The sequence below is a fragment of the Eriocheir sinensis genome, chromosome 8, assembly GCF_024679095.1.
Source record: "Eriocheir sinensis breed Jianghai 21 chromosome 8, ASM2467909v1, whole genome shotgun sequence".
NCBI lineage: Eukaryota > Metazoa > Arthropoda > Malacostraca > Decapoda > Varunidae > Eriocheir > Eriocheir sinensis.
Window position 1 is genome coordinate 13,749,190 of NC_066516.1, and position 13,759 is coordinate 13,762,948.

The following is a 13,759-nucleotide window of genomic DNA, read 5'->3' on the forward strand; positions in this document are numbered from 1 at the left end:
CGAGAACGTGGGATACAGGAACACGTCTGAGGAGTACCGATTGTACTCCAGCCGTGATTTGTGTGGTTCGTGAAGTCAAGGCCAACCGGTTATGAGGCGCGGAAAGGCCAGGCACACGGACCACGCCGGATAACAGTAAGTGAGTAATGCTGCTTTCACTCACGATAGACCACGCCACATGAGGCCAGTCCAGGAAATATGAGTTTACTGAACTGGTGGAGAGCTAGGCTATTAAAAGGATGCACAAAAAGAAGTGAAAAGGAATACCTGAAAAATAAAAAAGCTGGAGGCAAAGATGGCAGGAAAATTTTAAAAATTAGATATAAAGTTTACAGGAAGTGAGAAAAAAATACCCAAGGAATAAATAATGGGTGGCTTGAAGAAAAATAATAATAGAAATTGATGAGATGAAATGAGAAAAAAAGTAATACAAATGAGTTCAACAAAATTTGATCAACACAATTATTCCAGCTTACCAAATGTAAACAAGTAATGACAACTGAACAGGGAAGTAATTTGATGAAGGAAAAAAGGAGACAGAAGTGGAAAAATACATAATAAATCAAATGAAGAACACCTAAGATGAAATAAAATAATTATTCACAGCTTCTGAAACAAAAAAATGCACGAAAAAAAGGAACAACTAAATAATAGCATTGAATTTAAAGAAATCACACAAAAAATATATCCAAAGCTACAAAGAGAAACTCATACATTAACAACTATAGTCAAACCATTTCAAATAGTCTGTTTGGGCGTTTGATTCTGCGGGTCCTTTCCTCTCCTCTGCTCTGCCACACAGTCCCAACACCTATTTTTCTCTCTCATATGTTACATGTAGGTAACATATGAGAGGAAGGGATAGTAGGGGTTGGGACTGTGTGGCAGAGCAGAGGGGAGGAAAGGACCCGCAGAATCGAACATCCAAATGGACTATTTGAAGTAGTTTGACTAAAGCAGTAATCTCTGACCCCCCCCCCAGAAAAAATCAAGAACATAGATAACAAATTATAAATCCGGTCATTGGTCAAGGATATACTGAATAAGGGGACATAAGATATATTTGCCAAACATAGTATAAGAAAGGGTAGGCATGAGTTGGGCAAACAGACGATTACTTGAAAATGACTTTGAAGTGGTAATAAGTTTAAAGTATAAAGCAATGAAAAAAAAAAAAAAAAAAAAAAATAAAAAAACTCCATAGGACATGAGCCATAATGATCAAACAATACAAAAAGGAAAATTAAGAGAAGACAAAAGGAGGAAAAATAAAGGATCAGAGGAAAGAGACATTTTTTCTGCAAAGGTATAATTATGGCCTAAAGATTTTCCATGGAACTGTAGACCATCTCTAATATAAACAATAACATGTGACAGGAAATTTACCTGAATACAATGATGCAATTATTATTATTATTATTATTATTATTATTACTATTTACAATGTTGATATTATGCAAAGTGTTCTTCCCCTTTAAGCTGCTTCCTTTACTGAAAAAAAAAAAAAAAAAAAAAAAAAAAAAAAAGTGAAGGGGAGTTAAATAGCATTCCACACCAAGTTGTAGGCAATGGTGGACAATAGCTCTGTAGTAGTGTGTGACAAGAGCTGTTGTTAAGAGCCACATACAACTTGGCATAAAAAGTTACAGTGCTCACCTCCCTTCTGCATGGTCAAAAACTTTAGTGGTGCCTACAACTTGGTATAAAGAGCTGCAGTGCCCACCTCATTTCTGCATAGTCAAAAACTTTAGTGGTGCCTACAACTTGGTATAAAAAGTTAGTGCTCACCTCCCTTCTGCGTGGTCAAAAACTTAAGTGGTGCCTACAACTTGGTATAAAAAGTTACAGTGCTCACCTCCCTTCTGCGTGGTCAAAAACTTAAGTGGTGCCTACAACTTGGTATAAAAAGTTACAGTGCTCACCTCCCTTCTGCATGGTCAAAAACTTAAGTGGTGCCTACAACTTGGTATAAAAAGTTACAGTGCTCACCTCCCTTCTGCATGGTCAAAAACTTAAGTGGCGCCTACAATATGGCATAAAAGCTACACTACAACTCACCTTTCTTACTTTTCCATCATAAAAAAATTCATAACATCATTGTATACTTAAGGAGAAGTTTCCCTGTCACATGTCATTGTTTATATTAGAGTGGGTCAATGGTTCAATAAAAAATCACCACTAAATAAAAAAAATAAAAAAACATTCACAACCTTGTCTTAGGCTTATACTTGAACTTGCTTTATGATTTCTAAGACAACATTATCTGTGATCACCATGTTGTCCCACTCTCCCATGAAGAAATTAATTAGGCTTTACGTGACACAGATGAACTACGGAGAACAGAAATAAAACCTGTCGTGAAGCATAGGCAGTTTTGGGGAGGAGGAAGAGAAGGAGACAGAAAGACAGACTGAATCAATCAATATAGCATCCATGTGTATTATTATTGTGTAGGCTTTGGATGAACGGACTAGAGCCACCCTAAACCCTTCTATTTGACACACACACACATCACAGCCTCACCATTCTCATCACGTTCCTAAATAATCAAAATGTCGGTATTGTTTCTATTTGCCATAACACTCCCTCCGCAAATGCACTCTTCTTCACTTTCCGTATTCCTAAATCATCCTCATATATTATTTCTATGATATACCCCATCTTCACAAACTAGCTATTCTACACTTTCATTATCCTAAATCACCTTCATGTATTACTTCTAACTGTCATAACACTCTCCATCTTTCTTCTCTCTCGCCACATTCTCTAATCACTTTCATGTCTTGTTTCTACTAGTCAAACAACACTCATCACAAGCTCACCATTAGACACTTGCCACATTCTCAAAATCACTTTCATGTATTATCTCTATCTGTCATTCACTCTCTTCACTAACTCACCATTCTGCACTTTCACCTCCTCCTCAAATCACTTTCAGGTTTTGTTCCTATTTGTCATAACATGCTCTTCACTTTCACCTCACTCTCAAATCACCTTCATGTATTGCTCTATTTGTCCTAACACTCTTTATTAACTCACTATTCTGCACTTTCATCTCATTCTCAAATCACCTTCATGTATTGCTCTATTTGTCCTAACACTCTTTATTAACTTACTATTCTGCACTTTCACCTCATTCTCAAATCACCTTCATGTATTGCCTCTATTTGTCGTAACACTCTTTATTAACTCACTATTCTGCACTTTCACCTCATTCTCAAATCACCTTCATGTATTGCCTCTATTTGTCCTAACACTCTTTATTAACTCACTATTCTGCACTTTCACCTCATTCTCAAATCACCTTCATGTATTGCCTCTATTGGTCCTAACACTCTCTTCACAAACTCATCATTTTCTCCAAACACATTCTCAAAATCACCTTCATGTATTGCTTTTCTTTGTCATACACTCTTCACACTCACTGTTTTTCACTCTCTTCTCATAATATTTTGCTTCTATTTCTCATACCCTCTCTTCACTAATTCACTATTCTACCCTCTCATCTCATTCCTAAACCTCCTTCATGTATAGCAGTCTCTCAACCTCTAACACTCATCATTACATTCATATTTTGTTTCTCTTTCTCATACTCTTCACGTTCACTATATCCTTCACTCTTAACTCATTCCTAAACCTCCTTCATTATATAGCAGTCAACCTCTAACACTCATCATTACATTCATATTTTGTTTCTCTTTCTCATACTCTTCATGTTCACTATATCCTTCACTCTTAACTCATTCCTAAACCTCCTTCATATATGCAAGTAGTATTTTCAACCCATCCCAACCCTTAGCACTCCATGCCCTTTGCTCTCACATCCACGCTCTCCTTCCTGGTCTGGTCTGGTCTGGTCTGGTGTGTTGCAAGAGGTTATGGCTCTGGAACAACACCTCACTAATGCATTCACTCTGGTTGTGGTCTGCTTTCTTTATTTTTCTTCCTTGCTTTTTCTTAAGAGCTGTTTTTTTTTTGTTTTTTTTTGTCTTCCTTCCTCTCCTTTCTCCTCTGGCACCTCCCTCATGCACTCACTCCTGTTGTGGTTTGTTATGTTTTTTTTTTCTTTCTTTTACACTGTCTTTTTTGTTTCCTTTCTTTCTGTCTCCAAAAATCATAACTCCCTAATGCCCTAATGTTTTCACTCTTGTTGTGGTCTGCTTTTGTTTTCTTTTCTTCCTTGCTCTTTTTTACACGTTGAGTTTTCTTTTTGTCTTCATTCCTATTCCCTTCTTTTTTGGCTCCTTCCTGATACACTCACTCCTCTCATGGTCTGTCTTCTTTTCTTTCCTGTCTTTCTTTTCCTTACAAGTAAATCTTTTTCTTTCCTTTCTTCCATTTCCTTTCTCTTCTCCAAAAATCATAAACACTATTTTTGTTTTATAATTTTCTCTATGTTAAAAAGCATCCTCCAATCATTCCCTCTTCATTTTCTACATACGGCCTCGGCAACACACAGCTTGATGTCATCCTTTCTTGGCTATACTCATGAGCCTCAAAATAAATAAAAAACGTCCCTCGGGTCCTCTTTTATCCACCTCGTATACGTCACTTTTCCTGCTTTCTCCACTGAAGCATTTTCTGTCATCTCTGCATTCAAATGACTGAAGATCCTTTGTTATCATAATGTTCTTTTGTCCTCCTATTGTCTTCCTACATCCTCTGTAAGTCTTGACGTTGGATATTTTTCTTACACTCTTTTGCATCATATTTCCTAACTTCCTTCACTTTTCTTGTTGCTCTCCTTAATCCCTCCACTGCGATTGGCACGGATTTGGCCTTCACTGGTAGCCTGGTAACATATACTCCCAGGTCTTTCTCTGCCTCTGTGGTGGATAGTGGAGTGTTTCCCACGTGGTATTGGTATGCTGGATTTCTCCTTCCATAGTGCATGACTACATTTTTTTTCAGTGAATCATAGCAGCCACTTTTTGTTCCACTCCTGTAGCTTGGTGATGTCTTCTTGTAGGAAATCCGCATCCAAGGGGTTAAGAATCGAGTGTGATATTAGATCTTTCATTCAGTCTCCATTTACTTGATCCATTTGTTCCATCTGGCCTTCTTTTCCTCCCTTACTCTTGTTTAATTCATTTGTTCCATCTGGCTTTCATTTCCTCCCTTATCTTGTTATCAATGGGCCTAGCTATGAATGCTCAGGTCTGGCTTCAAATCCCAGGACTAAAGTATATGCCCCCAGCTTTACTTTTACTTTGTTATTGACGCACTTCCTTTGTCTTTCAGTAAGTAATGGTTACCACTATCTTAATTTTATGATGCTTCCCTTCATGGACGGTGACCAAACTTCTCCCTCAGGGCTGCTTCGTGTGTTTATCGTGGAGCTGTCCTCTTTGTCATGTTTTCTATCCTCTGGAGCAGCTAGATTTCATTAACCCGTTAGCAGTGACGGGCCAAATTTGTGGCTTTACCATGTACCAGCAACAGGCCAAATTTGTGCCATGATAAAGACCCAAAAAAATAAACTGATCATAAATACGTTGATACATATGAAATGGTTTGCGTGAGTGATGATTTTTTCTCATTTTTCTCACTTAGAGGAACCTTTAAGAAACATGATCCCCGCAGCTACCGGGTTAAGCACAGTTGCTATCTCATCATCTCAGTGTATATGCTCTTCTTTTGGGGGTCTTCTTGATGGCATACAATTTTCCTGACTCATCTCATGCCCATGTATAAGAAGCATACACCAAGGTTGGCAGTTATACTATCATTCCACAATCCCCCCTTTACCTCCATGCAAACGCTTCCCTCTCATGACTTTCTTGACTGACCCTATGGCCTGGCTTCCCATCTAGCTGTTCTCTTCATTAATTAACCTACCATGTTCCTAGGCAAAAATTTATCTATATTCCCAGAAACTTTAAACTTCTCTACCTACACTTTCTTTCGTCCCAAGACGTAAACATTGGATAGTACTGCAGAAGTGAGACGGGTATGATAGTTATTTTATATTATCCATTCACATTAGCGGGATCCCTCCCAACAGTGGCTGGATCCACAACAGAGTAAGTAAGGACGCTGCTGATTGGGCAAGGTGTCTGTCGTCTCTGTCGCCCAACACAATCATGTAGGTTTTGAAAATACATATTTCTTTACTTAGCTCATCTGTTACACAAGGTATGCAAATTTTGTTGACATCATCAGATAAAGTAGTGACTGTAAAACTATAAAACGATTTTGAAAATTTGATAACATCCAATACATGATTGTCCGTGATGTTTCATGTCCAATGTGGCATTTTTGAGGGGAGCACCTGACCAGGAACCACAACAGTCTGTGAATCGGAAATCACTACAATCCGAATCCGAATCATCTATAATACCCAATCTGGGAACAGCTAAAATTCAGTACATGCCCCAGACTTTTACCACACTTTGTCCAGCATAGTTAGCTTAGCATCATATCCAAGAGATTATTTAAAGCAAATTATTTGATGACTTGCATTACACGTCAACAAAGGATGCACCCCTGGTGGGGGTTACAAAGTGTCTGCAATTTTCTTTTTTGATTTCTAATGCTTAACCCTTAAGCATATCATACCATGGAAGTTATTTACTAATAAATGTTTCTTTATATCAAAACTCAGGTAATAAAAATTTGAAATGGATAATTAAAATGGTCATAACTACAAGTTGCTGCTCAGCTGATAATTGTAAAGAGACAAAAATGAATGTGTCACAAGAAAAGGCAGCTTACTGAACCTACTGTGGACATTTTGTTGAAGACAAAGACAAACTTAGAGAGAAAGTGAATTACTAATACACAAATAGCAAGAAAATTAAAGAAGTTTGACAACTCTGGCCAGGAATACAAAGCTTAGTGAATTAGTGAACTCGTTGTGGAGGCGACATGACCATCACCGCCACCACCACTACAACACACGGCCACCTGGCAAATGTTGCAGACATTTGCTGGAGGAAGGAAACTGTTGTATGGTCAGACTTCTGTTTCAATAACTGGACTTGGCCAGGCACATGTCAGGTAACTGCCAGACTTTGCTGAACCCCATTTTTTTTCCTGAATTTTATTTCAGTCCTCAGACTTGATTGAGCATATGTCCAACAATTGTCGGACCCAATATTTTGTCCAGAAAATCTAATCGAGTGTATTTTTCTGAAATTCTCCAACAAAATATTTTTTCCAATATGTTTTTTTGTTTGCCCGATGCAACATGATCTCTGATCAAATTCCTGCATTGGATGCAGGGCCACTATTATTATGGTGAAGATAATTCAAAGTAACTTTTAATGTTTAAACCACTTTTTACAAACTAGTCCTTGTCTCTTATATTGCATTGTATATATAACTAAAATCTGGAATTATCATCATGTTCAGGACATTATGTACAAGAACATAAGTTTTATTCTAAAAGTTGATTCCATAATTGATGTAAAGACTGATCTGTAAAAAGTCGTATAAACATTAAAGGTTATTCTCTGACATACTCACCGCAATTACTTTGGTTTTTAGTTTTTACCCTATTGAGTTTTGAAAATCTAATGATGTCAGCAAAATTTACCTCATGTGAAACAGTTGAGCTAAGTAAAGAAATATTAATATTTTCTAAACCTAGACCTGTGTGTTGGGTGATGGAGATGTCAGATACCTTGCCAGCCATAAGCCTATCAGCAAAATCCTTACTTACTTGGCTATGAACTAGATCCAGGTTAAAAGAATGAACTATAGTTCCAATCTACAGCCTAGAAGCCATTGCAACACTGCTAGAAACTATACAAATTAAGTATACATTAAAAAATCACGTTGCACAACATGAGAAGGTCCTGCAACAAAGTATTTACTGAGGAAGTCTTTCTGCAAAACATGAAGTTCCTGCAACACAGTGCCCAGAACAAAACTGATTTTCACGACAATCAAGTCTGTGGAAAAAAGCTATTGCAGGTGATGACCGAGGGCTCATACATACACAATTTTGTCTAACAGTCCAACTATGCAAATACGTTCAAACAGGCCAGTTTGAGTGCATGCTGAAGCCACTGTTAAACTAAGCCTTTATCATGAGGCAGAATGTTTCCCCCTCTTGTAGCTGATCACATCTTGAAACGTCACAAAACATCATACCCAGCTAACATGTCTTATACTGATTGTCAGAAAGTGAACTCATCACAAGTCACAAATTTGTCATTTCTTGTCTATCTATCTAAAATACTGATGCCCTGTTCCCTCTGGGAATCGACTTATCTAAAACACTAATGCCCTGTTCCCTCTGGGAATTTCCCATGAGAGGTTGATTATAGAAGATTCCACTTATCTATGTTCATACAGTTCCTTTGTGCAGCATTCACATCCCCCAGACTCCCACCTCCTGCCTTCATGAATTCCTCAATTCTATCAATCCACCTTACAACTTCCTGCCCTGCTATTTGACTTTTTCACACTTCTCAAAATTACCATTCTGCATCTTCATAACATGTCCAAACCACTTCATTCAACTTTGGGTAAAATTCCAGAAGTACCGGTACGCCCACTGAGCTGCTGACCACCAGTGACAACCAACAACACTGCGCAAAGTGTAAAGTATTTATTTTAGCGTATAGGTATTGATTTTTAACATTTGATTCTAACTAACCTATATCTAACCTAATCAAACCTGACCTATCTTAACAAAATCTAACCCAACTATACCTGACCTGTGCTCTTCAGCCAAAATACAAATAGAAATCACCTCCAATCCATATTGTAAGATATTAATATCTCACGAAAAAGTGATTTGTTACAGCAAAGTAGTACAGCAGTGTGTTGTATGTACACAAAGTACTACTTCATATAGCGCAAAGATATCCTTCAAAGTGAGACGAGTTTACTGCTGGAATAATACCAAATTGTTACCCTTTTACCCCAGGCAATCAGCACACAACCAACCCAGCTGTTCATCCTTTCTTTCTGGCTGGTGCATAACTGGGTAGCTACCTGTGTAGTGACCTGCCTGACAAAAAGCCTCCCAAACTCACTCAAGTGGGGTACCTTTTTGGTTAACTGTTAGGGGAGTGGCTTCCCATCTAGCCTGTAGCAGAATCAATACCCGGCACTGAAATCCCTGTCCAGGTAATATTGTTCAAGATGTCACACTGGCCCTGCGTCCTGGAGTAAAGGGTACAAGGGTCGATGTGACAGAGATGAGCATCAAGGTTACTCATAGATATAGCATACGGTATGTCTTCAGCCTTTACTCTTACTCCACAACTCCAGATTCTACACCTCTTGTTTTGTAATCCATACAACATCTGTACAACTCTCATTACTGGCCATATTCAGCTATAAAGTCCTTTTGGGTGGGGCCCACATGGGGAGTTTCCTCACCCCAGCTCTGCCAAACTACCCTTGATTATGAGATTAATCAGAAAAATATTTGTTCACAATGTAAATGACCTTTTGCTATTGCCCGTGGAGCACACACAAGAGTGAGTCGGAGTAGCTGTCATTGTGGGTGGAGGAGAGAAAGGAAGTGATATGGTGTCTTTGACTGCTGTCCACTGACATCAGAGAGAGAGAGAGAGAGAGAGAGAGAGAGAGAGAGAGAGAGAGAGAGAGAGAGAGAGTGTATTGGCGGTGATGCAGCAGCACTGGGGAGAGGTCTGAGGCCTACCCAAACAGACTTCATATTTGTGTCTGACTATAATAACATCCCCTCTTGTTACAGCACAACCTCTCCTCAAGTCGCTCATGCCAGTGAGACAAGTCATTGTATTTATCTTATGCATAAAATATACAATAATTCATAATCCTGAATTATCTCCATTTAGTGTTTAGTTTCCCCTGAGTGCCAAGTCCACACCTTGTGTCACACTGGAGGCAGTGCTGCCAGCAAGAGCACAGTTCCTCCTGGTGCCTCCAGACACAGGCACTCCAATGAGTCCATTTGAACCCCGCCCCCCTCTCCGTGCTCCCAGCCGCACCTCGGGTCTCACCGGTACCCCCCCTACCCCCCATATATCTTCTTGTTTCTGTTCAGTCACAGTGAGCAGGGCACCGCCAGGCCGGGGCGGCACACGCCCTCCATGCTCCCGGCGGCGGCCACACCTCGAGTCCCACTCCTGCCTCCCCCCTTCCCGCCCCCCCGTGCCGCAGCCACCCCGCGCCCCGCTGCTCCTGTGCCCCCCCCCCCGCCCCCCCCTCAGTGTGCCCAGCAGGGTCAGGGCACACAGGCATCCCCCGTGGCTGGCCGGGGCCGCGGCACCCCCCGCCCCGCCGCCTGGGCCCGGGGTGCCTTCCCCCGGGCGGGCTGGTAAGGGTTTCGTTGCAGACACTTTAAAAACAATAATAAATAAAGCAATCCGCCAGGCACGGCGGGCGCGGGCAGCGGGTGCGGGGCGGCTGGCCAGGCCCCGCGGGGCAGCCCCGCCGCGGCCCGTCAACAAAGGCAGCCAGAAATAAGTCGCCGTGGTCAAGGATCTCAATGCCCGTACTGTTATTTAATACGGCCTCCTGTCGACCCCCGCACACCTACCTCATTTTGTGTCCTTATAAGTCTCCAGCGTGTCTGGCTGCGGCTCCTCGCTAGGATATCCCTGCGCGCACCGTCATGGAGGCACTACGAGCACTGCAGCACACACGGCCCGGCGCAGCCTCCCTCGCCCCCGCCTCACTGACAACTGCCGCCATGTTGCTGCCGCCCGGACGCTGCGATCGAACCGCGGCGCGCTGGGAGGTCCCTGCCAGCAGGCCCTACCAGGCTCTAAACACTCACACATGATACACATTGCAACGTGAAAACCTAGGCAAAAATATAAACATTGAATACAAATCAGAATGTTTATCAAATTTTGACATTCGTTTCACTACCCAACAGCATTGATCCTGTTTTTTTTTTACACAATAAAATCCCTCCAATAATCTGACGGAAGGCGGAAATATCTTGACAATTTTCCATGGAGTACATTCATCTTCTAATAGTTTTGAGTCCCTCATGTTTACATGCAAAATGGCATGTCAGATGTACAACAATTATCCAGTGAGAGTAGCGAGACGCACAGGCGCTCACACAAGGCGGGGGATTCAAGATTAAATGACAACTATATAAATAGATCACCTGCTTATCTCACCTGGGGGGCTTCCCGGCCCTCGATTTAACGAGAAAATCCAACACGAAGCAGCGCTCAGCTCATGCACCAGCCCGAGTGTTCACACCTCAATAGAACGCCAGATAGAAAAAAAAAAGGGGGGGGGGGGGGGCCGGGTAGAAGGCATTTAGAGATAAAGGTTGTCCTGAAATTCGTTCAAGTCCCCAAGCCCAGCTGGATGTTGTTTTCACAAGTTAATGTGTCATACTATTTATTGTCTTACACCTTACATTAGAACATAAGTACCCAATTTTCTATAGGGCTGATGTCATGTGCAAGGCAGCGGTCGAGCGAGTGGGAGTCATCCAAACCAATATAATAATGCCATGAGAAATCTGCCACTAAATGATTATATTGTGCTGCAACAGTCTTTCACGAACTGAGTAAGTAATGGCCCATGCAAGATATGGTGGACGTTTTCAGTGCTGGCCACGCAGCCCTCACCAGGAATAGAAATTTAAAAAGATAAGAGAGATGAAGGATACAATACCCTGGTTCAGGCTTAGTATCATCTATCGTAAAAACGGTATGGGTCTGCAAGAGGCTAGGCCTATGTAAGGCAGCTCCTGTGAACCTAACCCCACCTAAACTCACCATCAATGAATTTATCTAATCTTTTCTTGTTATCTGAATTATCTGTCATATTAGCAAGGAAGCTCAAATAGTTAAACTTTTGACCCCTTCCCAGAAATATCATGTGTTTTAAGCAACCACTGCATCAAAGCGGTGCTCTGTGGCACATCACAAACCTCTACATTCCTGTCACACTCATTTGAGGATCCATTGTAGAACCTCACCTTCAAAGCAATAACAAGCTTTAGGACATCATGCTAAATGTGAAGTTATAATCAATGAGTTTGCTACTTCTCAAAATGTGAGAAACTGATCAAGCCAGGAATGATGAAAGTAAAATTTCATATGTGGAGGATTGAACCCAGATCAAGGTGCAGAGCCCACGTTTTACTAGGACACCAGACAACAGACATCCCACCAGTGCAGCACAAAATTTTGAGGCCTTTCAGTGATTACAGAGTCACTGCACCTTGTCACAAAAAAACTATGCTGGGTTGAAGGAGAAAACTGGACATAAGATCTCAGACTGGAGGAAAGGAGTCGTTCGTTGTGCATGTTGCCGCCAAAAAAAATTAGCATGCTCGACCGAAATAAGTGTGTCCTGCTGGATCTTAGCTCCCAGATACTCAAGTCCATATTCTTAAATGTATCAGCACCCCAGTTCTTCTGTTTAAAAAGACTCGCGTAGAAGTTGTTAGTATTTTCATGGATTGTTTTGTGATCCTATTGATACTTTTACCCAACATCTGCTCCATGAATGGGAAAAAATCATTCATGAAGATCTGGTTAATCTTCTTTGTGGCCATTATAAATAGCTGCAATAGGAGCCTCACTACTGATGTCATTATCAGAGTATATGTTTCTTTTCTTTTTCAATGCCATAATATTACTCTTACCACAATGACTTCATCCTTTACAAAAGTTACCGTAGCATAAAAAAAGTCATCTGCATAAATTAACAACTACCATCTTCAGCTTCCAACAACACTGCATCTCTTCCCAGCATTATGGTCTTGGCCTTCCTCATTACTCAGTCCTTGGTGTTTGTTGAGCACCCACACTAAAGCCGGTATTTCATGGGAATGATTTTGCTCAGGACCCAGACCTTCGGGCAGTGACTTTCGCGCAGCTGCTGTGCGAACATGACATGCACTAATCACACGAGGATGCTACATTTGATGGGCATAGGGCAATCTTGGTCTTGACCTTGACTTTCAGGGACCATATACCTACTTTCAAGTAGAAATAAATGGTGATTAATTTCTGTCAGTCATATTATGTTTTAGTATAGTAATTCTTACTCCGCAGAAAAAAAATGCATTTACATTAAATTCACACCTCACCCTTCCTCCCTCACCTCACCTAGATGAATGAGATGAATTTGAGAGTTGCTCAGTTAATACCAATACGGCTGGAGATTTAAATGTAATAGTTAACAGTTTTAAAGACAGAGAAAGCATAAGGTGAATGAATCACAAGTGCTCACGAGTAGTATTGTGGAGCGACAACATTGGATTGCAAGAGACTTTATCAGAACCTAACTAGGAATAAATACGATACATGCAAGGTCCCTTCCTACCTATAACTACTCCTTGGAGTAGTATGAGAGAGAGAGAGAGAGAGAGAGAGAGAGAGAGAGAGAGAGAGAGAGAGAGAGAGAGAGAGAGAGAGAGAGAGAGAGAGAGAGAGAGAGAGAGAGAGAGAGAGAGTTCTAGAGAGAGAGAGAGAGAGAGAGAGAGAGAGAGAGAGAGAGAGAGAGAGAGAGAGAGAGAGAGAGAGAGAGAGAGAGAGAGAGAGAGAGAGAGAGAGAGAGAGAGAGAGAGAGAGAGAGAGAGAGAGAGAGAGAGAGAGAGAGAGAGAGAGAGAGAGAGAGAGAGAGAGAGAGAGAGAGAGAGAGAGAGAGAGAGAGAGAGAGAGAGAGAGAGAGAGAGAGAGAGAGAGAGAGAGAGAGAGAGAGAGAGAGAGAGAGAGAGAGAGAGAGAGAGAGAGAGAGAGAGAGAGAGAGAGAGAGAGAGAGAGAGAGAGAGAGAGAGAGAGAGAGAGAGAGAGAGAGAGAGAGAGAGAGAGCGAGAGAGAGAGAGAGAGAGAGA

General features: G+C 41.1%; 1 long non-coding RNA gene across 1 annotated transcript in view; it reads left to right on the plus strand.

The window, feature by feature from the left end:
- Positions 1-13,759, plus strand: part of LOC126995568 (uncharacterized) — an 18,023-nt gene continuing 4,264 nt past the window's right edge. Inside the window, exons 1-2 of the long non-coding RNA XR_007750422.1 lie at positions 1-139; positions 8,487-8,548. This is a non-coding gene — a long non-coding RNA (uncharacterized LOC126995568). The remainder of the gene's footprint in view (positions 140-8,486; positions 8,549-13,759) is intronic.